Source organism: Cyprinodon tularosa, unplaced genomic scaffold (assembly GCF_016077235.1).
Source record: "Cyprinodon tularosa strain WSP-4 unplaced genomic scaffold, ASM1607723v1 ctg66, whole genome shotgun sequence".
Classification (NCBI taxonomy): Eukaryota; Metazoa; Chordata; class Actinopteri; order Cyprinodontiformes; family Cyprinodontidae; genus Cyprinodon; species Cyprinodon tularosa.
The window spans coordinates 3,371,538-3,396,475 of record NW_024039407.1 but is presented as its reverse complement, the minus strand read 5'-3'; the positions used below and the strand labels follow the sequence as shown (position 1 = coordinate 3,396,475).

At 36.6% G+C, this 24,938-nt stretch overlaps 1 protein-coding gene across 4 annotated transcripts in view; it reads left to right on the top strand.

Moving 5' to 3' along the window:
- The first annotated feature begins 24,023 nt into the window (after positions 1-24,023).
- LOC119799386 (neural cell adhesion molecule L1.1-like) overlaps positions 24,024-24,938 on the top strand; it is a 67,258-nt gene continuing 66,343 nt past the window's right edge. For 3 of the 4 annotated variants that reach the window (XM_038309237.1, XM_038309234.1, XM_038309235.1), the window contains exon 1: positions 24,024-24,239. The gene's annotated coding sequence lies outside the window, so the exon portion shown is untranslated. The remainder of the gene's footprint in view (positions 24,240-24,938) is intronic. The other variant, XM_038309236.1, reaches the window with a different exon arrangement.

The window sequence follows — 24,938 nt, the reverse complement described above, 5'->3', positions numbered from 1 at the left end:
TGTTAGGGACAGTGCAGTGAGAGAGACTGAGAGGAGTTTGAGAGTCTCACAGCTTCTGGTATGAAGCTGTTTCTCAGTCTGTTTCTATAAATCTAAGTCTATAAATCATGTAAAAGGACATATTATACAAACCCATCACAATAAAATGTATGCATTAATGTAGCACAATAATACCGATGTGCCAAATGTGCTAAATTGATTATCTACATGTAATCCCAGTGGGCACCGTTACATCAATTTGATGTTAAAGATTGGTCAAGATTTTGACTTCCATAATAATTATTCTACAGAAGCTTATAGTTGTAAAAAGGTCCAACCAATAAATCAATCTAGCATCCAAATACTGCCTCATATTGCTAATAAACATATTTGAACTTAAAACAATATCTCTGCACAAAAACTTAACATCAAATTGACGTTGATTTGATGTCTGGGAATAAGGTATTGAATTGATGTCATATTGATGTCACAAAGCATCTTGGGATAAGGGACTTGCAACAAGCATGAAGCTATTAAAATCTTGGTTGTGTTATTCATGCTGAAAATACATGCACCATTTGACCACCAAAAGTGGGGAAATGCATTATATTTCAAAAAACATTTTTGAATTACCAATTATTTTATTTTATTTTTTATAAATTTTTTTTTTTTTTTTTTGCAACCCGGACAAGCGCAGGTTGCAAATTGTCGGAAACTGACGAATTACCAATTATTTTTAAAGACCAATTCCTCACGGTTTATATACTTTGAAAAATAAACGTTTAAACGTAAGTGAAGTGTGATTGGACGATCGTTGTCACGTGAGTGTTGGACTTACGGTTGCCAGCCTACATTCAGAATCACTCCCCGCCAGAAGCTCCACCTTTTGCTGCAATTTTTGTTTGAACGCGCTCAAAACTTGTACAATTTGCTTTTTTTTATCTTTTCAGATTCCATTCAGCTATCACAGCCTGGAGCCAGTGAAGCTGACATTGTTTCCCGGATGGCGGCCTATTTGCGTTCAGCGCCAGACAGGAAAGGTGGTGGTGGTCGCAAGACTGCTGCAGCTCAAAATGTTTAATGACTGCAAAATTTATAAAGTATTTCACTTTAGTTCATTGCTGTTGTTTGTATACAATTTATAGTTCACATATTTGTAGTCAGTTGCCTGTTAAACTACACAGCTGTTGAAATCAATGTTTTGGAATGTTTTAGAATAAAAATGTTTTGTTATACTTGTATGTTTGATCTTTGAGAGAATGCCATGGGGGAATTTTTGTAGAAAAATAGCAATTGTAGAACATCAACTTAGTTTAGATGATCCAAAAATGATTAATATTAGAACTATTGACAATATACTTTACAGAATTGCTATTTTAAAGGCCATGCATGAAACACTGCAGAACTGCAATACAGCTGTCTTGTATTTCAAACAGAATTGGGTTTGTTTAGGCCATTTCCTTCTCAAAGGAACTTTTTTTTTTAATCCTAATGAAGGTCCCGTGAGACCGCACATTTATCTAAGTAATTGAAGCCAAGTCTGTTTGCAATACAAAACGTTGCAGAATCTTTCCGTCTGTGCATATTTTTAAATGTTTTTATTTTCAAATGTTTGACTTAAAAACAATGTCAAAATAACATCAATATCATTATTTGAGTGAAATTTTACAAAAGCTTGACATTGAAATAATGTCAAAATGACATAAATAAAATCATTATTTGACATACATCAAATTGATGTCAAAGGACTGATGTCAATTTGATTTACGTTTTTTGACCAAATTTTGATAACAATTTGATATCGGTGTTTGATGTCAAATTGATGTTTAATTGACATCTTTTGCCCACTGGGATATACAGGTTTTGATGAAACTGTTGTGGTAATTACATATTACATATAATTTCAAGATTCCACATCAAGACTGCATTACAAGTACATGTCTGTTAATGCTATTGCATTTTCCTATTTGCAAATTTTGCATGTATAATGCCATATACTTTTATTTTGTGTCTGTGCATTAGCCTTTTATAGTGTTAGAGTTTTTATATATGTATATATGATACATGACTGAACTATAAAACCAGGTTAGTGACTCATACATTCGTTATCATCCACTCCCAGAAAAACATGGTCCCTAACCTGCTGTCTCCACCCGCAGAGGTTCCTGCCTTAGATGCCGACACCAGTCACCCCGGCTCAGTTTTCAATAAACATTTGGAAAAATCGAACTGTTTGTCCACTTTGAATACTGGATCCTTCTGTTCTGAGCTTCACATACTATTTACATGTGAAGATATATTTGTTTTATTTTCAACAGAAAATGTCAGGTTAGCCTTAATAAGGCTAACTGCTGACACTATAGGAAGCTTTTTTTGTGGCAAGATTTTTTTTGTCTTGATAGACCATAGCCTCCTTTTTCTTTGGCAGAGAGTTGCAGTCCCTTATATTCCTAATGCTTTGAGACTGCAGCAAAGAGAGCCATTATTCACTAATAAAGGTTATATGGAACAATGATAAGCCATACTAGGAACAGTTAAGCTACCACAATAACTCCAAGAGGCGACTATAAAATGGAAAATTTATAGGCATGTTTTTCATTTGGGCTGCTCAGTGGCAAGAAGGTTCTGGGTTCGATTCCCAGCCTGGGGCCTTTCTGCATGGAGTTTGCATGTCTCCCTGAGCATGCATGGGTTCTCTCCGGGTACTTCGGCTTCCTCCCACAGTCCAAAAAACATGACTGGTAGCTTAATTGACTTGTCTAAATTCCCGCCTCTCGCCCGCTGCTGGAGATAGGCACCAGAACCCCTTGCGATCCGGGACAAGCGTGTCAGATAATGGATGGATGGATGTTTTTCACTGTTGTTAGTACAAACAAGGAAAAGAGATACATATAACCATGATGTTAGTTTGGTTAAACTGTCTGAGCAGATAAGTGACCGCTTGAGCGACCCTGACCAGTAAGTATGTTCTGTCATTTACTAATTTGTCACTAATTTACACAATTTAACAATTTTATTAAATTAGATCATCTATATCCGGTGTATAAAAAATTATTTTAGATGGACACAGTAAGCAGCAAATACTTTTTCACAGCACAGTTTTATACCAATAAGATAGAGCAAGTTAAATATTTATACTTCATTTTAGTTAATCATCTTTCTCTGACATGCTTCAGGTATGACATGTCATTTATTGCACTAATTTTCTTCTTTCAGCTTTTAATATATCACTAGAATCAACATGTTTTCATCAAAATATGAAAGACCCCCATCTCTGAACCAAGCATGGAGTTTGCTGTTACTCAGCCCTGAGGCAGCTGGTTGGATAAAGTGGCAATTAAACCTCATAACCATTACTCACATAAATCATCTATAGAGCCCCCCTTACACCTTTTCCCCTCAGTTAAAGATCATAATTAGAATATGGGCCCTCATTATTGATACAATAACATTCGCTTGGCTGAAACGAGCAGCATGTAGACTGGTGAGTGCTTTTTTTATACCCAGTGGTTTAAGTAATGGTTTGTAGCAAATGTCAAATGAAGAGTGAGCTCTCTATAAAGTGCAGAGGACTTAGCGTCATATTTATCATAAAGACCTACACGGACCTTTTATTACATAATGAATTTCTTACGCATACAGGTTCAATACATTTTTTTATCCTAAACTTCTGCAGTTGACCATTGACCTGAGATAAATTTGTGATAAACATCACTTCAGTTACAGTGATCAGAAAAAACAGAGTTGTTCTGCTTTTGCCTTTTTGGTCAAATCTTTACCTTCTTTTACAAAATCGCTTTTTTCAGATTACTTGGTTAAAATAAAAAGGCCTTAATTTCAATTTGAAGCATTTGTCAAATAGCCTAATCTGAGCCGAACATACAGCAGACTCCCTAGTAGTAGAATGGCTTACCACCTGATGATTTTTAATGATCTCACTGCTTATGAACACAGTCAGAGGCAACATTTATAAACTAAGCTGAAAATGCAGCTGTGAGATTACTTCTGTGCAATTCAGAGACTCCATTAACGGAATAGCTGGTGCTTTCAAAGTTTTCATCTTAAATTAGGCTAATTAAAAGTGAAATGGATACGTTTTAAGCATGACGCCTTCAAGATGCAGAAAAAACTTTCCTAACTCAGGTAAAAGTCCATCAAACCCCAGGCTGTAACACATTACAGCCTGACTACTCGGGCTGTAATGTGTTGATTTTGCTCATAAGAGATTCCGCATGGGGGAAGGAACTGCCTTTGTTGTGACTGTTTTTTTTGCAAACTGCGCTCTTTAGCTCCCGAGACCCTAGACCAATTAAAGTCCCGGATGGAAAGAACTCTGCAGACCTGAAGTGTGGTTCTAGTTTTTAATAACCCTTTTTCACAGATTAGCACATAAATCACAGGGCAGCATAGAGATATAGGACAAACAAAAAGGCACATATGTACATTTGATCCCACAAGTGCAATTTAGGGGGAAAAAAGAATGTGCATGTTTTTGACTGTAGCAAAGGAACATTTTAATGCAACCTTTTCACTCTATACACATCATTTCCAGGCTAGGGTTCAAACCCAGGATATTTTCTTTGCTTGGAGAAGGTTCTTACAAATGCGCCACTGCAAATCTGTTCATAAGCCATATATTTATAAATAGTCCCTCCTGCTCTGTCCGGGTTCTCTCAGTGGGATATATGGGCAGAAAAACCTTGAAAGGAAGAGCACCTTGGAGGCATCCTGGTCAGATTGGTGAATATATGTTGTCTGAGCCAGATGATTGGGCCCCCAACCTTCTCATCAAGGTAAGGTCAAACTGAAATAGGAACTAGACCAATTTCAGGTGTTTACATCTGGGAATTGACATAGGAGCTTTGCTTTTTGGCTCAGACCTTACTTTAATAGATTTTGAAAGAAGAAGACCCTATCATTATTTCATTCCTTGCTCAGTCTTACATCATAAAAAGTACACCAAGACTCACACAACACCACAATTTACCATTTCTCATTCTGTCCTATTGTTTAAGTGGTTGCATTTTTCAAATTTGCTTAATCTATAAACTCACGATAAAGAAGCTGGAAGGTTCTGATAGTAGATTTAGTGATTAAGAAGTCAAAAAGTAAAGTTTCTTTCAGGTCTCACGCACTGGTCTTGAGCGCTCTCATGTGATTGGCTGCCCCACCTGACCACTCTGACCACATATCTTTCTTCTCTGCTCTCCTTCTCCTCTCCCACTGCCTCTCCAAACTCATGTCAGCCACACTCACTTGTTCTGAGGTGTGGAAGGCAGGGGACATCATTAGGGGAAATGACTCTTGTGTTGCATTCCAGCTCTGATAATGAAACTGTCACAAGGGAGGACAGCATGATGGCTACAGCAGTGGAGTGATTAGGCTGAATTACTCACTTCCTTTTCCTTTCAGTCAAATTAGATAAATTCATAGTGAGTGGTTCTTTTTTAGATCATGAGGTGTAAATATTTTCTTTTCTATGTTTGCTTAACTGTGTTGCAGTTGGTACAGTTTGGTTAATTTGTAAGCAGAAGAAGAAGGTGAGAATCAAGGACATTGACCTACTGAAGGCAGGAAAATAAATCATTTTAAGTCTTCCAGGAATCTCTGTTGTGTTTGTGAAAAACCAAATCCCAGGTACGGATATATTTTTAAATGACCTCATGGCTAATATTTTAGTTCATTAGTTTTATGATATTTAGGATCCATCAGATTTATCATGGCTAAAACAAGACTGCATGACAGGAAGGATAAATAGAAGGGACACAGGACTGGTCAAGGTTTTGAAAAATGATCAATCACACACTTTGGTATGCTGAAGGTTTCCACACTTTGAACTGGATGGAGAATCAGACTAAACCCTAACCATAACCTTGTAAAAACAAACTTTTACGGCTTTAATGTAATTTATTTTCCCCAAAACCTAAACTTGTATTTTATATGATAAAATCCCCCCAGTCAAACCTTCTTAAACCAATGTCAGCTCCATGTAGGACCTATAATGGACCCTGTTTCATTCGCTTTTGCACCCCTGTCACTACTGCACCAGCTGTCATTTTCCAGACTCTTATTACACAATAGGTCAAACTCATTGCAATTGATTGGTGAGGTTCTGTAAAAATGGAAAATCATCAATCATTCAAACTGGGAACTCTGCTTTGAATTATTTCATCACAGCTTTGCCTACATGTTAAAGTTTGTTGTCCTGCTGGAAGGAAAATCTCTTCCTCTGATTCTAGTTTTCTCCATCCTCTGACAGGCTTTGCTTCATTTCTACACTGCATTTAACTTCATATATCTTCAAATCGACACTGATCAACTTTAATGATCCACCATAAAAATAGTATCACCAGAGCATGATATTGCCACCACCATATATCCTGAGTGTCTCCTTCAGAGCTTTTGTTGAACTACAAATATAAAATACAGCTTTCTCTGCACAGTGGTTTATTTTTCGCCACTTTTAGAGCAGTGTGGGCACTGGGTGGCTTTTCAGTGAAGGTTTGCATTGCTGCAAACCTTTTCTAGCTAACTAGAGAGCATCCTGTTGAATATTTAAACTTGATATATGGCTTAAGAATCTAACTCTTCTTTAAACTTTACACAACCTTCTCCTCCTTCGTTGTTTATGATGATGGTTGTTCTCTGATATTCTTAAAGGCACAAAACAGAACAAAGCATTTATAATGAGATTTTATTATTCACACGTGGACTCGATTCTCTAGACTAAACTTTACTCAAGGATATCAGCATAAAGCAGGTTTTCAAACAAAACCGTAATTAGAATTTAATAATTTTTATCTGCTTTGTAAAGCAAAATGTAAAAAAAGCATAAAACATTTTCGTTTTTTCCTGTTTCCAAGCTATTTGATGTAGGGCTATTACAAAAGCACTGTGGTTGTATATTAATTGATATGGATATTTTTGCAACACACTATGAATTCACTGTATTTGCTTTTTGAAAAGTCTTTATAATATAAGAAACATAAAAATAATATAAGAAACATAAAATAACAAAAGACACAGCTGATACCGTTAACTCTGTATCCTAAAATGCTGCAGGGAGACAATCTGCCCTTCAAGAGTAGCAGGTCTCTTTGGCTGGATTCTGGGTTAAAATTATCTATTTTCTACGGTGGCTGAGAAGTGCAAAACACATTTACAATTCAAAAACACATTAACAAATAAAAAACAAAATAACATTTGAAGAAACAAAATTATATTTTATGAAACAATTTATTTTTGAAAAAAAAGTTACAATTTTTAAAAACACATTTACATTTTAGCAAACAAATTTACATTAACAAATAAACAAAATAACATTTGAAGAAACAAAATTATATTTTATGAAACAAATGTATTTTTGAAAAAAAAAAGTTTAAATTTTTAAAAACACATTTACAATTCAAAAACACATTAACAAATAAAAAACAAAATAATATTTGAAGAAACAAAATCATATTTTATGAAACAATTTATTTTTGAAAAAAAAAGTTTAAATTTTTAAAAACACGTTTACATTTAAGGAAACAAATTCACATTTTAAATAAGTTAAGATTTTAGGTGAGAGAAAGTTTCATTTTAGAGAAAAAAAATACATTATAGGGAAACAAATTTACATCTAAAAAAAATTGACCGTTCGGAAACACTTGTATACGACGGAGTATTAGGGCCACACATGAAGAGAAAAAATATTTTTGCCATGACGAGATTAAACTCGACATGTCAACTTTAAAGTCGACATGTCGACATTAAACTCAACATTTCGAGAATAAAGTTGAAATGTCATGTTGAGTTTAATCTCTACGTGTCGACTTTAAACTCGCCCTGTCGACTTTAAACTCGCCATTTCGAGAATAAAGTTGATATATCGTGGCGACTTCAATCTCGACATTCCAAAGTTTGGAGAAAAGAGCAACCGCGCTCCACAGCTGCAGTCTGCTTTTTATGAGTGAAGGTAGTCTTTGACGTGCTGCAACTGTATAATCATCACAGGAAGCGGTGGCCTACCAATAATAACGTAACGTCTTTCCCTATGCTTACCCAGGCTCGCAGTTCTGAATTTGAGAACATGTCAGTCATTTCAACTTTATTCTCGAAATGGCGAGTTTAAAGTCGACAGGGCGAGTTTAAAGTCGACATGTCGAGTTTAATCTCGTCATGGCAAAAATATTTTTTCTCTTCATGTGTGGCCCTAATACTCCGTCGTACTTGTACAAGTGCAAAGACAAAACTGCAAGTGGCAAAACACATTTACATAGCCAAAAACAAATTAACAAAAGACGGCTACACGGAAAGGGAATGTCCCAGTGGCCGGATGTGACGTCACGATTACCCTGACTTGTAGTACAAACAGCTCAATCTGTAGTCCTGCTGCTTCACGTGAAAAATCAGCGGCGATTTTAGATGGAAAGAATTGCACTGAAGCTGTTTTTCTTAAGTTTACGCTAACCGAACAATGTTTTCAGCCAATTTACACCATTTTGTTCTTCGTGCGGACGGTCTCTGGAACTTTTACGGGACACGGACCAGGTGGCAGGACCAAGCAGCAGAGCCGGGCGAATTACTGGCCGGAGCCACTATTATTTTGTCATGTAGTTTTTTAATTACTTTTCTTTGGTATTTAATTATTTTTTGGGTATTTTTCCTGCGGTTTTTCGGCAAATGCCTTATTTATAGTACTTCTAACTAGATTGTTTTATATATATATATATATATATATATATATATATATATATATATATATATATATATATATATATATATATAGGCTATATATTGTGATGTTATCGCTTAATAACCTGTATTAAAATGTATTCTTTATGGGTTTCTTTTTATTGTGATGTTAGTGCTTAATAAACTGCATTAAAACTTTTTTAATGTCACATTTACTTGATGGAACGGAGTACTTTATCTGCGAATAAGTGGCCTCGGCCGGCAGCAGCCACCATCGGCCTCTCCGATGGCAAGCTCTGCCGGTGTAGGTACCAGATTGACTCCCACCATCGGCCTCTCCGATGGCAGGCTCTGCCGGCAGCGGCCACCATCGGCCTCTCCGATGGCAGGCTCTGCCGGCAGCGGCCACCATCGGCCTCTCCGATGGCAGGCTCTGCCGGCAGCGGCCACCATCGGCCTCTCCGATGGCAGGCTCTGCCGCAGCCACTGCCACGAATTGAGCTCGGCCCTGCTGCTTGGTCCTGCCACCTTGTACCGTGTCCCGTAAAAGTTCCAGAGACCGTCCGCACGAAGAACAAAATGGTGTAAATTGGCTGAAAACATTGTTCGGTTAGCGTAAACTTAAGAAAAACAGCTTCAGTGCAATTCTTTCCATCTAAAATCGCCGCTGATTTTTCACGTGAAGCAGGAGGACTACAGATTGAGCTGTTTGTACTACAAGTCAGGGTAATCGTGACGTCACATCCGGCCACTGGGACATTCCCTTTCCGTGTAGCCGTCTTTTGTTAATTTGTTTTTGGCTATGTAAATGTGTTTTGCCACTTGCAGTTTTGTCTTTGCACTTGTACAAGTGTTTCCGAACGGTCAATTTTTTTTTAGATGTAAATTTGTTTCCCTATAATGTATTTTTTTTCTCTAAAATGAAACTTTCTCTCACCTAAAATCTAACTTATTTAAAATGTGAATTTGTTTCCTTAAATGTAAATGTGTTTTTAAAAATTTAAACTTTTTTTTTCAAAAATAAATTGTTTCATAAAATATAATTTTGTTTCTTCAAATTTTATTTTTTTTTTTATTTGTTAATGTGTTTTTGAATTGTAAATGTGTTTTTAAAAATTTAAACTTTTTTTTTCAAAAATACAATTGTTTCATAAAATATAATTTTGTTTCTTCAAATGTTATTTTGTTTATTTGTTAATGTAAATTTGTTTGCTAAAATGTAAATGTGTTTTTAAAAATTGTAACTTTTTTTTTCAAAAATAAATTGTTTCGTAAAATATAATTTTGTTTCTTCAAATGTTATTTTGTTTTTTATTTGTTAATGTGTTTTTGAATTGTAAATGTGTTTTGCACTTCTCAGCCACCGTAATTTTCATAAGATGTCAAAAAAATGAAAATAAAATCAACAATATTTTTACTTGGGGAGACTCGCACAGAGAGAAGTTGCAATTAGAAAGATTTTATATGAATAAAATTAGTTCTTAGGCGCAGATCTAAGCAAAATTCTTTTGGATGAATCCATTAGAAAACAAATTAAGAGTAGTCTTCTCCCCGAGGCTCAGACACTTGTGTTGGAATACGTCAGAGGATCAGTGGGACTGAGCATACCCTAAGTGAGGCAGGGATCTTGAATGATGATTGGCTGCGGAGGGGGTGTTGCCTTGATGTCGATCGGCGACACATCAGCAGGTGGTCCAGGTGAGGATGATAAGAGTCTTTCAGATTGAATGTTTGCTTATAACAGGCTATATTTACATGTTTTATGATTTCAATATTATTGCAAATAAGTAAAATCTATTAATAGCCCACTAATAAATATACACAATATATCATGAATATTGTAAGATCTGAGCATGCAATATTATTATTGAAAAGGACTGTTTGAATGGCAGATATTATTTCTTTCTGTTATAAACTGGTGCTTTTTTCATGCTGATATTAAATATATAGTGCATAATTAAATACAGATGCTAAAACCAGACTCCAATGGCCAAAATGCTAAAGGTCACAGACCAATGAAAGCTCAAATGAGAAAACATGCAGGAAAAAGCAAAAAGGCACACCTATTAATGTTTATCATTGCCATTGTCACAATTTCTAATGTCTTGTAGCCATAACATGCATGATATATAAAATAGTGGGAGTAAGTGTTCTTACTTAATTCTGTAAGTAGAATAATCTTAGCAGGGGGGTCAGAAAGCAGACCAAGAAACAATATTTCTTTGATAAAGGTTACTGTATGTCAAACAACAACAAAGACTGCCTGGTGAGGTAAATTAGCAGATTGGGAGTTACGAGATGTTTGAGAGTGTGCAGCTTGATCCTGCTGATACCAGGCTGTAATGTGTTTCTACACTATGACTGCGGTCGTGACTGCGGGAGTCGAGGCCCCTTAAGGGAACCGCATTAATAAGTGTCAGGAACCAGCAGGAGCCGGCTAGTGGGGAGGGAGCCTTCTAAAGAGGTTTTAATGACATTGAAAACAGAATAAACTGTATTGTGTACAAGTTTTCCCAGGGAACACTGGGAACGTCAGTTAGTATAATTGAAGATGCATTGACATTTCTATTGGGTTAAACTCTGACATTTTAACATTGTGCAATATTCTTTCTGTCTTTCTGTTTTTATTCCAACCTTGATGATTTAAGAGAGGGTGAAAATTTTCCTAAAACCCAAAAAGAAACCTTATATAAGTCACCGGGTTCTAAAACACTTTAGGAGATGATTCAACCCACTCAGCAAAAATCTAAACTGTTGTTTATTTAATATCCAAAAACATTTACTGAAGAATAGATGATGGAATAATCAGAAAATATATCAATAAATCAATCTATCGCCTGACTGATGGACTGTAATGTAACCAATGGTAACAAATATTATTTAGTTTTTTTAATGGGAATCAATGTTTAATTGTCTCAAGGTCAATGAGTATGTTGAATTAAAATTTTCTCTGTTGTTTGGTTTAATATTTTTCTTAAAATGCACAAAGTTGTTCCATTTTTTTTTCTAGTGGAATCAACTAAAAATGAACAAATAAACAAAACATCTGCTAAAACAGGGTTCATATCAACTCTCATCCTAAGAGCAATAAAGGATAATTTATTATATATTTATGAATCTTTTTCTATCTTTCCACATTATTGCCTCTTTAGGTTTAAAAAAAAAAACACATCTTACTTATTGTTAATAACTAGAATAGTTTGTTTCTGGGGTTTTCCTCAGGGTCAATAAGCTAAATGATGTGACATGCTGTTGTAAACCCAGGGTGGTTAGTTGTTCTCTCCTCCTCCTCTCCCTCCCTTCCTGTTTCCATCTGTTCTGAAGCTTGGGCTGTTCTTGTTTCGCTTCTTTCTCTCCAGCAGTATCTACTCATCATCTTACAGTCTAAACGGACCACTGAGACCACCTGGCAAAGATAGATTTTAAATCTGTCTCATTCTAATCCAGCCCTCTCACTCCACCTAGATCTCTATTTACTACTTTTGCTCTAGAAAAAAGAAAACAACCTGAATTGCTGTAGAACATCCGTCTGATCTTCAGATCTCATCTCAGTTCAAATCACACAGGAAGATTATATCGCTCCAATAGAAAAAAAGCTATGAAATAAAAATCAAGTTTTTAGAACCACTGTTCCATCTTTTGACGCTGACCCCTGCTTTACAGCCTGTGTCTTAAACACACTCTGATATTTTCAGTTTAGATTTAAAGCATCTGGTTCTGCATCTCTAATGTTTTTATGCATTTGGTTAAAAAGTTGAGGAGCATGGAAACCAATTCCTCCCTCCCCATATTCACTTCACTCTTAACTCTTCTCTTGAGAGATTCTTGCAGAGATCTTCTCCAGTATTTCTAAAAGAAATGAGAGTTTGCTAATTTACTGCTACTGATACTGCTGCAGCTCCTGACATGTTTTTCTCAATTACACTCATCAACAGGATGGAGGTATAACACAGAGATGGGAAGTAACGAAGTACAAATACTTCATTACTGTACTCAAGTAGATTTTTCTGATATTTTTACTTTACTTTACTACTTATTTTTATGGCGACTTTTTACTTCTACTACTTACATTTTTACACAAATATCTGTACTTTCTACTCCTTACATTTTAAAAAATTGGCTCGTTACTTTAGTTTTGAATCATTTCAAAGGAGTTACCGTTATTATTTTTCACGTCATCAATACCAAATTCCATCTAATTGGATGGGAATCTACGTTGCATTTGACGCACCACTACAAGATGAATCGACAGATTGGGCGGTATTCATTCACGGCAAATCATTGCAGCTTGGTGGCGGTGGCGTTGGCATAGTAGCATGGACGGCGAGATGATTGAAAATGAACACAACGTAGATCTAGTCCTATTGGCAGACATCCATTTAAAATGTAGGCAACGGCATGAAAAAAGTGGTTTCTACTTTTACTTTTATACTTTAAGTAAATTTACAAGCCTGTACTTTGTTACTTTTACTTGAGTAAAGAAGTTTAATCAGTACTTCCACTTTTACCAGAGTATTTTTGAACACAAGAATCTGTACTTTTACTCAAGTACGGAAAGTGAGTACTTTTGCCATCTCTGGTATAACATATTCAGTGTAATCTGTACAGTATTTTATTGCTTATCTTTTAACTCTTCATTATTAGTTAATTCTTATAAATTTTTCTAAGGTTCCACCTTTTTTCTATCATCTTTTTGCTGCTGTAACACCAGAATTTCCCCATTGTGGGATAATAAAGATATTTTCTATTCTATTCTATTCTATTCTTCATCAACTTTAACCTAAATCCATTTTTAGAAACTCCTGTCTGGTCCAAAACACATCAATCAAAGTTTCTTTATGACCAAAAAGTTTCCCTAATGCTGCTATCAAGTCTGTTTCCTTATAATTACATATCCCCTGTTAATCAATCCCATTACTGTAAAGTTTAGAGTTTCATTTCCCATCATTTTGCTGATGTTCATGATTAATGAGAAAATAGGAAGGGTCAGAATCTGGCATTTATTTATGTCTTTATTTGTGTTTATTGATATCTGACCGTTATTGATAATCATTTATCAGATGTGGTCACCAGCCTGTTATCCATCAATCCACCATCTAGGCTCGTTTGTGTTTGCACGGTTGCACCACTGCTGTTTATTTCCAGCTGTCTTTTGGCAAGACACAGGAAACTCTATGGATTCTTTTCCTGTCATTCACAGGGCTACAGAAAGACACATGACCATGCATACGCACTCATACCTAAGGGAAATTATGAGCAACCAGTTAAGCTCACAGTCATGTTTTTTGACTGAGCACATGAAGAGAACTTAAGACATGCTTCCATATAGAACTGAAGCATAAGAATATGCAAACTCAATGAAGAAAGGCCCCCTGTTTCTAATCATATAAAGTAGAAGCATGTAAATCAATTTCTTCTTCTGTCTGTCAAGTTGAATGACGACCATTTAGAACAACAGCCTTCCCACCATCATAACCACAGTCTGACGTGCACAGCTTAATGATTCCTCAGAGGAAAATCTCCCTTGCTACCACAGTTTATCAGATCAAGAAAACCCAAAATAGATCCAAACTTCTCAGGAAGTTTTACTTCTGAAGTTAATCTTTAAATTCACTCTGAAAGTTTCTTCACTTTGTTCTTCTAAGGATATATATAAAATGATTCCACAAAGTACGAAGATGCACTATTATCTAGATTAGAGCTCCACCTGGTGGGTAAAATATAAATAGCACTTTTTTGTGGCATCATCATATCAACATTAACTTCTACAGGTGCTGGTCATAAAATTAGAATATCATGAAAAAGTAGATTGATTTCAGTAATTCCATTTAAAAAGTGAAACTTGTATATTATATTCATACATTACATACAAACTCATATATTTCAGATGTTTATTTTGTTTAATTTTGATGATTACAAATGACAACAAATGAAAATCCCAAATTCATCATATCAGAAAATTAGAATATTACTGAAGACCAATAAAAACAAAGGATTTATAGAAATGTTGGCCAACTGAAAAGTATGAACATGAAAAGTATGAGCATGTACAGCACTCAGTATTTAGTTGGGCCTCCTTTGGCCTGTATTACTGCAGCAATGCGGCGTGGCATGGAGTCGATCAGTCTGTGGCACTGCTCAGGTGTTATGATAGCCCAGGTTGCTCTAATAGTGGCTTTTAGCTCTTCTGAATTGTTGGGTCTGGTGTATTGCATCTTCTTCTTCACAATACCCCATAGATTTTCTATGGGGTTAAGGTCAGGAGAGTTTGCTGGCCAATTAAGAACAGGGATACCATGGTCCTTCAACCAGGTACTGGTAGCTTTGGCACTGTGTGCAGGTGCCAAGTCCTGTTGGAAAATGAAATCTGCATCTCCAAAAAGTTGGTCAGCTGCAGGAAGCATGAAGTGCTCTAAAACTTCCTGGTATGTGGCTGCGTTGACCCTGGACCTCAGAAAACACAATGGACCAACACCAGCAGATGACATGGCACCCCAAACCATCACTGACTGTGGAAACTTTACACTGGACTTCAAGCAACGTGGATGAAGTGCCTCTCTTCTTTTCCTCCAGACACTGGGACCTTGATTTCCAAAGGAAATGCAAAATTTACTTTCATCAGAGAACATGACTTTGGACCACTCACCAGCAGTCCAGTCCTGTTTCTCTTTAGCCCAGGCAAGACGCTTCTGACGCTGTCTGTGGTTCAAGAGTGGCTTGACACAAGGAATGCGACAGCAGAAACCCATGTCTTTCATACGTCTGTGTGTGGTGGTTCTTGAAGCACTCACTCCAGCTGCAGTCCACTCTTTGTGAATCTCCCCCACATTTTTGAATGGGTTTTGTTTCACAATCCTCTCCAGGGTGCGGTTATCTCTCTTGCTTGTACACTTTTTTCGACCACATCTTTTCCTTCCCTTCGCCTCTCTATTAATGTGCTTGGACACTGAGCTCTGTGAACAGCCAGCCTCTTTAGCGAAGACCTTTTGTGTCTTGCCCTCCTTGTGCAAGGTGTCGATGGTCGTCTTTTGGACAACTGTCAAGTCAGCAGTCTTCCCCATGATTGTGAAGCCTATAGAACTAGACTGAAAGACAATTTAAAGGCTTTTGCAGGTGGTTTGAGTTAATTAGCTGATTAGAGTGTGGCACCAGGGGCCATCAATTTTGAACCTTTTCACAATATTCTAATTTTCTGATATGATGAATTTGAGATTTTCATTTGTTGTCATTTGTAATCATCAAAATTAAACAAAAAAAACATCTGAAATATATGAGTTTGTATGTAATGTATGAATATAATATACAAGTTTCACTTTTTAAATGGAATTACTGAAATCAATCTACTTTTTCATGATATTCTAATTTTATGACCAGCACCTGTATGGCTTTGAAATGATAGAGTTTTGCAGACATCCATGTGAGAAGATTAAACTAATTGTATGTAGCTAAGCAGGGGCACAGAGTATATTTTTCTTTTGCAACAGAAGCCGTCGAAATAAACCAGACTGTCAGCATTTTATTTCCAACAGCAGCAAGACAGCCAGGTCTATGGAGAGCAATGCCAGGATGTAGACAGACCCCTGTTAGAAGATGCTGCCAGGATATTCAACAAGCAAAGAAATAATAGAGAAATTATAAAAAAGTTCTTTATTAAAGAACATGGCAGATGAACCAGTGTGTTCCTATATTGTAAACAGGCCCTGCTATAACTATGAATGTACAGTGTTTGGTATCCCTACCTAATTTTATGTTGCAACTAAGAACCATATTTAAAGATTTAATGAAGGAAGGGGGAAACCTGGGAAAACTACTGATGAAAGCTTGACAATGTTGTGGTCTAGTCCTCAGGATAAGCTTTTGTTTTGTTATTTTCTCCAAAGTCAATGCAGATGTAACCTGCAACATAGAAAAGTGTACAGAGATGAAGACTAAGAAGTATGGAAAGGATGAGGGGGATGGGAAGGGAAGAGGAGCAGGAAGCGAGAGGAAGGGAGATCCGGTTAATGGTAAAGGAGGGGTGGCGTTAAAAAAACATGACAGACTGTGAAAGATGAGGGAACAGAGAATAAGTAGAATAATGGGTGATTTGAGGTGTGGTTGAGGCCTGTGTCAAGCTCTTTAGCTTAAATCTACATGTTTAACTTATTTATAAGTGATCACTGATCACTTGACAAAGCGATATCATTCATTGCATAAAAAAAAAAATCACCAATACATTTTTCTAGCGGTCAAAGAAGAACATTAATATCTTAAGACTTTTTAAATCTTGTAAGGCTCAGTCCTTTAAAATATTCATTCTCAGCATCTTCTCTCTGATTTAAGAGTGTGTATGTGTGTTTCTAGGTGTATTGTCTTCTAGTCAAGAAGAGTCAGTTATTGTAAACATCATCCCTACAGACGTCTCAGCGTATTGATGATATGTCCCAGACAATGCCAGACATGAGACAAGGACACGAACCGACCATGATCATCATCTATTTTATTGATCGTTACGTTTTAAACCACCCTATCTCTCCTGCACACACACACACACACACACACACACACACACACACACACACACACACACACACACACACACACACACACAAACACAGGGGTTAAGTGAATTAAAGCTTTAGTGAAGAAGGATGGAGGAAATGTATGGAATTAAAGGAGGAGAAAAACAGCCCACTTGTGTGGAGGAGATAATGGACCAGATAGCTGCTTGGAAAGAAACTCAATTTGCTGAGCAGAAGATCAGAACATGAAAATAAGAGAAAGATAAAAGATCTGGATGTGGGGAAAAAAATCAGAGATTTCTTTTCTATAAAAACATCATGGTGAATACTGCAGTTTAAGAATGGTCCATCCTAGGATCTGCTTCTGTCACAGGGTGTGTCTGTAGTCTTATCAGGACTATTCCACATGTATGTTGCATTAAAAGGTACTTTCCTCATTGTTGTTTAATACTTCTTCAACTGGAAAATTGGACACTGCACAGATTATATGAACTTAAACACCAAAAATCCCTCTCCATCACATAAACAATCATTATTTATTCTCAGCAGATCCGATGTTAGACTGTTTTTTGATATGTTTAATTGAAAGGATAGACCTAAACTTAGACCCATTAAACAGATCTAAACAATGGTAACATGTTACAATAAGAAATATATGGAGATTATTTTACAAGCTCAGGAAATCATTTTCACTGTCTTGAAACTCCTAAACTGGAATATATTGGATTACCTTGTTGGTTTTGATACTGATAGCTTCACAGTTTCTCTGACTCTAATGATGTTTGTATGGGCAACTTTAGTCCCCCCAAAAATGGCTTGAAGTATGAAGCTAAGGGTTGTGTCACCAGCTAATGAAAGTCCCCATTCAACAAAAAAAAAAAAAAGAAAACAGGGTTTTTAGGTCAGGAGAGCAAGTAGGACAAAAAGGATCAGACCTAACTATACAGAAAGCGAGGATAGAAGGAAAGCTGGAGAAAACATGGAAACTAACAGGGTCAGAATAAGAGAGAACTTCAGGAGGAAAGGCGAGGTTGCTCAACGACGGGACATATATTTATCATGGGCACTGCCACATCCCTAAGTCACAACATTGGACGACATTTACAGCCAGAGAGATGGAGAGACACACACAGAAGCTAACCTAGGGGGAGACCTCTAGACCAGACAGCATCAGCTCCCATATCTACTCCCTGCCTGCTGTTCATCTGTCCATCCTGAGTCAGTAACATCCATTGCTAGAATAGCACCAGCACCAAAAAATAAGAATCAGAATGATTACAGGTACACAGCACTGACCTTACACATGTTGACGATCATGAAGGATGTGGTACTGGCACATCACAAACGCTAACAAACCATGACCGACTGTAGCTTACATATAAACCTCATGTGGGTGTAAATCCCGGAGAAGGCAACCTCATTTCAGTCAAATCCAACTCCTGATATCATATTGGATCTTCAAAGTCATGGTCACATGAAGAGCGCATTTAAAATGCCATTACTCCGTGCTAAATATATATATATATATATACATAAATAAATAGTTATAGTAACTAACTCACACATAGCATTACAAATAACTGTAAAAAATAAAAAGAAATAAAAAAGAAATAGCCTACACATAGAAATTCCTACACACATGTGGATTTATGTGTTGTTTTTGAATGCACAAAAATTTATTTATAGCTTAAGAATAAAAACCGTCTCTGAATTGATTAGTCTATCCATCCATTCTCTGTCACGTTTTATCACAGCTGGGGTCACAAGGGGTGCTGGTGTCCATCTCCAGCTGTCTACTGGGCAAGAGGCGGAGTGCACCCTGGACAGGTCACTAGTCCATCACAGGGCAACACAGGGACAAACAGAACAAAAAGCCATTCACGCACACACTCACACCTTATAGAAGCCAATTAACCTAACAGTCATGTTTTTGGACTGTGGAGGAAGCCGTAGTACCTGGAGAGAACCAACACATGCACATGGAGAACATGCAAACTCCATGCAAAAAGACCCCTGGCAGGGAATCAAACCCGAAACCTTCTTGCTGCAAGGCAGCGTTGCTACCCGCTGCACCACTGAGCACTGCTGAATCGATGATTAGTGGTGATTCAATTAATTCTTCTTGTACTGTCTACCAGAGGTGTCAAGTAACGAAGTACAAATACTTTGTTACTGTACTTAAGTACACTTTTTAGATATCTATACTTTACTCCATTAATTATTTTTCTACCTACTTTTGACTTCTACAGTTTCACACAAGTATCTGTACTTTCTTTTCCTTACTTTTTTTAAAAACAAACGTTACTCGTTACTCTTGGCTTCGGTTTAATGTTTATAAATATTTATTTCATGTCATGTGCTCCATCCAATGCAGAACATTGGCGCCATACAAAACTGAAAACTAGTGTAATTGGATGAGTCATAACGCAAACACTCATTGGTTAGCTAAAGGAAACCATCAGAAGCAAGCAGGTGTTCTTCAAACTACAAACCTGAATTGTCTATGCCATGCTACAATGTAGGATTCAGAAAAAGATGTTGAAATGTCTGAAAGGTCGAACACAGATGAGAGCGTATCGGGAGATGGAGACCAACAAGACCTCCCTCATCCTTGGCCCTATCTCAAAGAATTTTTCAAAATTGCTGTAAAATTTAGCTTTCAGTTCATCTAGTGGCATCTGGTTGTTTCTTTTTTAAAGGTTACTTTATACTTTTATACTTTCAGTAGTTTTTGGAGCACATACTTTTTCACTTTTACTTGAGTAAAGAGGTCAAGTTGAGTTCAACATTTACCAGAGTGTTTTTAAACTGCAGTATCTATACATCTACTTAAGTAACAAATGTGTGTAGTTTTGAAACCACTGCAAGAAGGCAACAGTGCAAACAGAAAGTGTTCACAGTGAGAAGTGTCTTTTCTGATATGTTTTTTTTTTTTTAGGATATTCTTTGCTTTTTAAGTCAGCCCAGTGAGGGTAGAGGTCAGCCAATGATTTTTGGGCTCCCCTTTTGGAAGCACAGATGCAGTAAATTAGCATGTTCTCTCTCTGGAGCACTTGTACAAGGACATTAGCAGTTGCTGCTTGATGTTGTTCTTCCTTATAACCCTCAGGAAGTGCTTTTTTTGTCAGCTACAAGGTTTTAATGTTACACATGACGTCCTGCTCAGTGTGTACCAGGAAACAGAAACCAGCCACCTTCTCCAAACGCTCTACTCAGATAATTAGTGGTGGAATATTTGTTCTTTTTTCCTGTAGTCTATTGTGAGGTCTTCTGTCTTGGAGGCATTGAGGAGCAGATTGTTTTCTCCCTGAACCAAACTGATAGCTGCTCAACCTCATCCCTGTAGGTGGTCTCCTGAAATTAGCCCCATTGTGGTATCACCAGCAAACTTGACATTAAAGTTACTCTGCTGGTCAGAGGTGCAGTACTATGTGTCTTGACTCTCAAAAAGTTTCAGTGGCACACAGCCTGCAGCTTCTGAGTAAAAAAAACATAGAACATGAGGATGAATACTTCATTATTTTATACATATCTATGCGAAGGTGAAACTCCCAGAGATGAATGAGATGTTTATTTGTTGAACTAATAAAATACTTGTGTCCTGCACAGTGACTGTCCACCAATACCCATTCAATCAACTCCAAAAACCAAGACAGGCTTCCCTTCGTTCAAACGTTCAAGTCATAAAAGAAGATTAAACTCTTCTTTTGTTGTGTGCTTCTCTACAGCTTGAATCAATTTGGAATATATGAATCCAGGTAAAAAGAATGATCTATTAGTATTTCTACCATTACAGTAAAATAAGACAGTTTGATCATTTACACTTAAAATAAGACATGCAACAGTTTTTTCTTATTTTAAATATAAATTGTTATTTTCTTATTGGCCCCTCAATTCAAGACAAAATGCACTCATTTGAAGAAAAAATAACTTATTTAGATTTCATTCCTGAAAAGTTACAAATTCAGCAAAGAATTTTACTTTAGGATTCATAAAATTAATTTTCCATTGATGTTAGGTTCAAAAAGCCAGTAAAAGAAGTGAAGGAAAGATAAATCGCATTTTCCTTATGATTAATACTTTAAAATATAAAGAAATACCTAAACCGGTGTAGATGTATCTTATTTTTTTGTTGTTTTTGTTTTCAAATTCGAGTTGCCTGCAAATTTTCGTTTGGTTCCCTTGTGACAGTTTATGTGGATATTTTCCAAAGCATCAATTTGTTTAACAGTATTTCCTTCAAAATGTGTTTTTTGAGGAAACAAAACATATTGGAAATATAATAATATATATTTAACAGAAATAACTGCCTCCTACTGTTGTTCATCTGCTTGGTCATACACTGCTAATCTCAACCATCTATTGTCATGTAAGCTAGTGCGGTATGTTACTTCGATACCAACAGCACACTGTGGTTCAGATGCACAGCAAAAGGGTTTTTTTTTCAGTTGTATTTTTGTTTTTGTGTTTTATGCTGATCCCACCATTGTTCAGTGAGGATGCAGTCAGGGCTGCTGGCAGCTCAGTCCATCCTCATCACTGGTTCAGAGAGAAGTCTAATAAATGCTGAGCCATGGTGACGGGTGTCGTTGATCTCTCTGTATTGAGATTCTCTCTAATCATGGCACGACTTTTTTGGAACTGATATTGAACCACAAAGTTTTTTCAAAAGAGTCAGTTATTCTAAAATTGGCAATTATTCCAATTTTGTGAATGTTGTAAATAGTAATTTCGTCATCTGCTTTGATTTTGAGAAAGGGTTGCACTAATAAATAAATCCCCTAATATGTTCATGGATGGCTCTAGCCAGGGACCAAAAGGGACCAGTGCCCTGAAAGTGCCCTATTAAAACCCCTGTACAGGACATATAACACTAAATCATCATTTTATGATGATATGCACTAACAGAAGAGTGTAACTGATTGGTCCATTGAACCGATTTATGTTTTTTCCCTTTAGACTAAAGTTTACTTTAACAACTATTTAGAAAATAAGGTTTGTTACTTTAAGCTTCGGCTGTATTAAGATAGGATTTTAATCTGTTAGTTCAGGAGACTGCTACTTTGGCTTTGTGGCTAACTGTTTATACTAAATGATGCACCATTACTGTTTTTTTTCTGGTTAGAGTTTTTGTGAAATCTCCAGTAAATGGACATTTTCAACTTATTCCGGCAGGGTACAGCCGGATATAACCTGGGCTACGCTGACTTGCAGAAGTTTTCATGCTGGGAACTCTGTCTACGTACCTTGTCTTCTCCAGACTGATTAATGCCCTATGTCTGGCATGCTGGAGAAGCGTTTCTTAATGTTTTTTTCCCTCAGACTCACTCTTCCAGACCAGCATATGCCCGTGCAGAGCAAGATCAGCTGCACCACATGGGGTTGCCACATCCTTTATCAAACGAGCCACATCCAACTGCGGGGGGCATTCACAACGATGATCATAAGGCTACGAACGTGTTTGACAAAAAATGCACAAATGGGATGCCATATTGCACCCAGCTTCAAAAAGCTGCCAGAATTAAAGCAGCTGCCAATATAACTGAAAGCAGGAGGGGGTAATAAACGCAGGGAGTGTAACAAAGAACCGGATGTGGTCCCTGACTTTACAGGACAAAATCTTACATCCCAATAACAAAGCTAATTGTCTTTTTACGAAGAAAATCCTACTTAATTTTTTTTTTCTATTACTTATATGATAATGACAGATACATAAAACAACATAAATATATGCAAAGTATACTCTGACATTAAGTTGCATTGTGATTTATTTTAGATCTTAAAAAGCAGGAACATTCAGTGGTACCAGCATGTTTACTTTCATATATTCCTTTTTTATAGGAACGAGAAAATCACAGGCCGATGGGCTTCAACCACAAGACACGATATTACAATTAGAAACAGAAAATGATGACTCACCAGTCGCTATGGAAAAAAAATCCCATCCAGTTACCTAAACTGAATTTTTCAAGCTTGACCATGACCTGGATGACTGAGAATCTTCCTGGACATGTAGTAAAATACAATAATCCTCAAAAAAAAAAAAAAAAAAAAAAAAAAGACCTTTATAGCTAAACAGCAACTGTATAATAAACACTACAGGTCCTAAAATAACAAATCACCAAAATCCATTCTCAGCATTTATGACTAGTTAAAACACAAGGGAATTTCTGCAGATAACAGAAAGGGAATAATGTAAACAGAGCAATTAAAATAAACATGCAAAAAAAATTGTTGAGCTTTGATGCATTTACACTGAAATCCTTGAATAATAAGATTAGTATAACTCAAAAATGTGTTTATGATATGCAAAAAATGTCGAAATGAACAATGATTAAATTTACTTAATCAGTATGGATAAAATATGATTGCGTATTTCCAACAGTGCAGGAAGCAAATTCTCTATTAAAATGAATAGGAAGCACCTAAGTTAATATGCTTATGGTTCATTTTACGAATAGATAAATAAAACAAATCTGAAAAACAGATTAAATGATAAATAAATAGATGGAAACAAATTTTTTTTTATTTCTGAAAATAACTAAAGCTAATTTATTGGTTATTCAACACACTTAACACTAACACTAAGTTTAATGTCACAAACACAGAGACACAGTGTGGCATCATTTTAAAGATACTACAGAGACTCATGTTTTTCCCACTGGTATTCTAACCAGCTAACCAGTTCACTATTAGTAAAAATGAAAAGCAGGATATTGGACCATGAGAGGTGGATGTAAAGTAGAAGGGAGGGGCAGGAGCCACCGAGGGAATAGATGGAGAGGAGAGGGAGGCTGTGATGAAGGAGGCTGATGTCATCTTTGATGATGAACCAATCAGTGAGCAGGAACGGTAAGAAGGCAGGGTTTGGAGACAGAGCTCTGAAGGGTGTGTTTTATGTACCACTGCAGATCCAATGCAATACAAGACTTTAGAATAGGAATGAGACAGACGACAGAGCTGCAAAGATGCTGAGATAAAGAAAAGATAGAGATAGGAATGTGATGAGGAGAAAACAGACGGGATAAATCAACGGGATAAAAGACAGGTGGAGATAAAGAAAGAGGAGGAACACCTGCAGAGGTAAAACAAAGGCTTAGCAGGCTGACGCATGTGTCTGAGTGTCAATGAATGTGTTGGTGTGTGTGTTTGTGTGTGAGGTTGGGTGGGTTTGCGAGTCAGAGGGCTGTGGAAGAGATCTGTTACATAAGACACTGGCAGGTATGAAAAACTGAAACATCTGTGTGAAGGTCTGATTGTTTAGACTAAAAATAAATGAATGTTGGTATGTTTTAGACTGGGCCATAAGATGTCTGTTTGCCACCTTTATGATGCACAGAAATACCCATGTGGAGCAAGGTAGGAGTGGCAGTCTGGACGTCCTTTGGCAGATTGAAAAGGAAAAAAGAAGGCAGTCTGAGACACATCCACTCCTTTATTTCTACCGTTCATTCACATTTCTACTTTGATGTCACTATCAGTTAGTAGAGCAGCTTAGAAAAAGGCTACACCGGTCTTCAGGGAGTGTCTGACTTCCTTAGTTCAGCTTTATCAGTCTCTGATGTCATACATCATCTTCAGGCGCTTGTTTTTATTAATATTGAATGAAATGAAGCACTATACAAAAATTCTGTTGTTAATTATTCATACTAGTAAAGCCTCCTTTCTTTCATTACAATTTCAGACTAAGTTTTATCAAGAATAATCTTTTGGTGTTGATTTGATCTGACTATAGAGTGGAATGAGCATTTCGCCACAAAGTTACCACTGAGAAATCAGTAA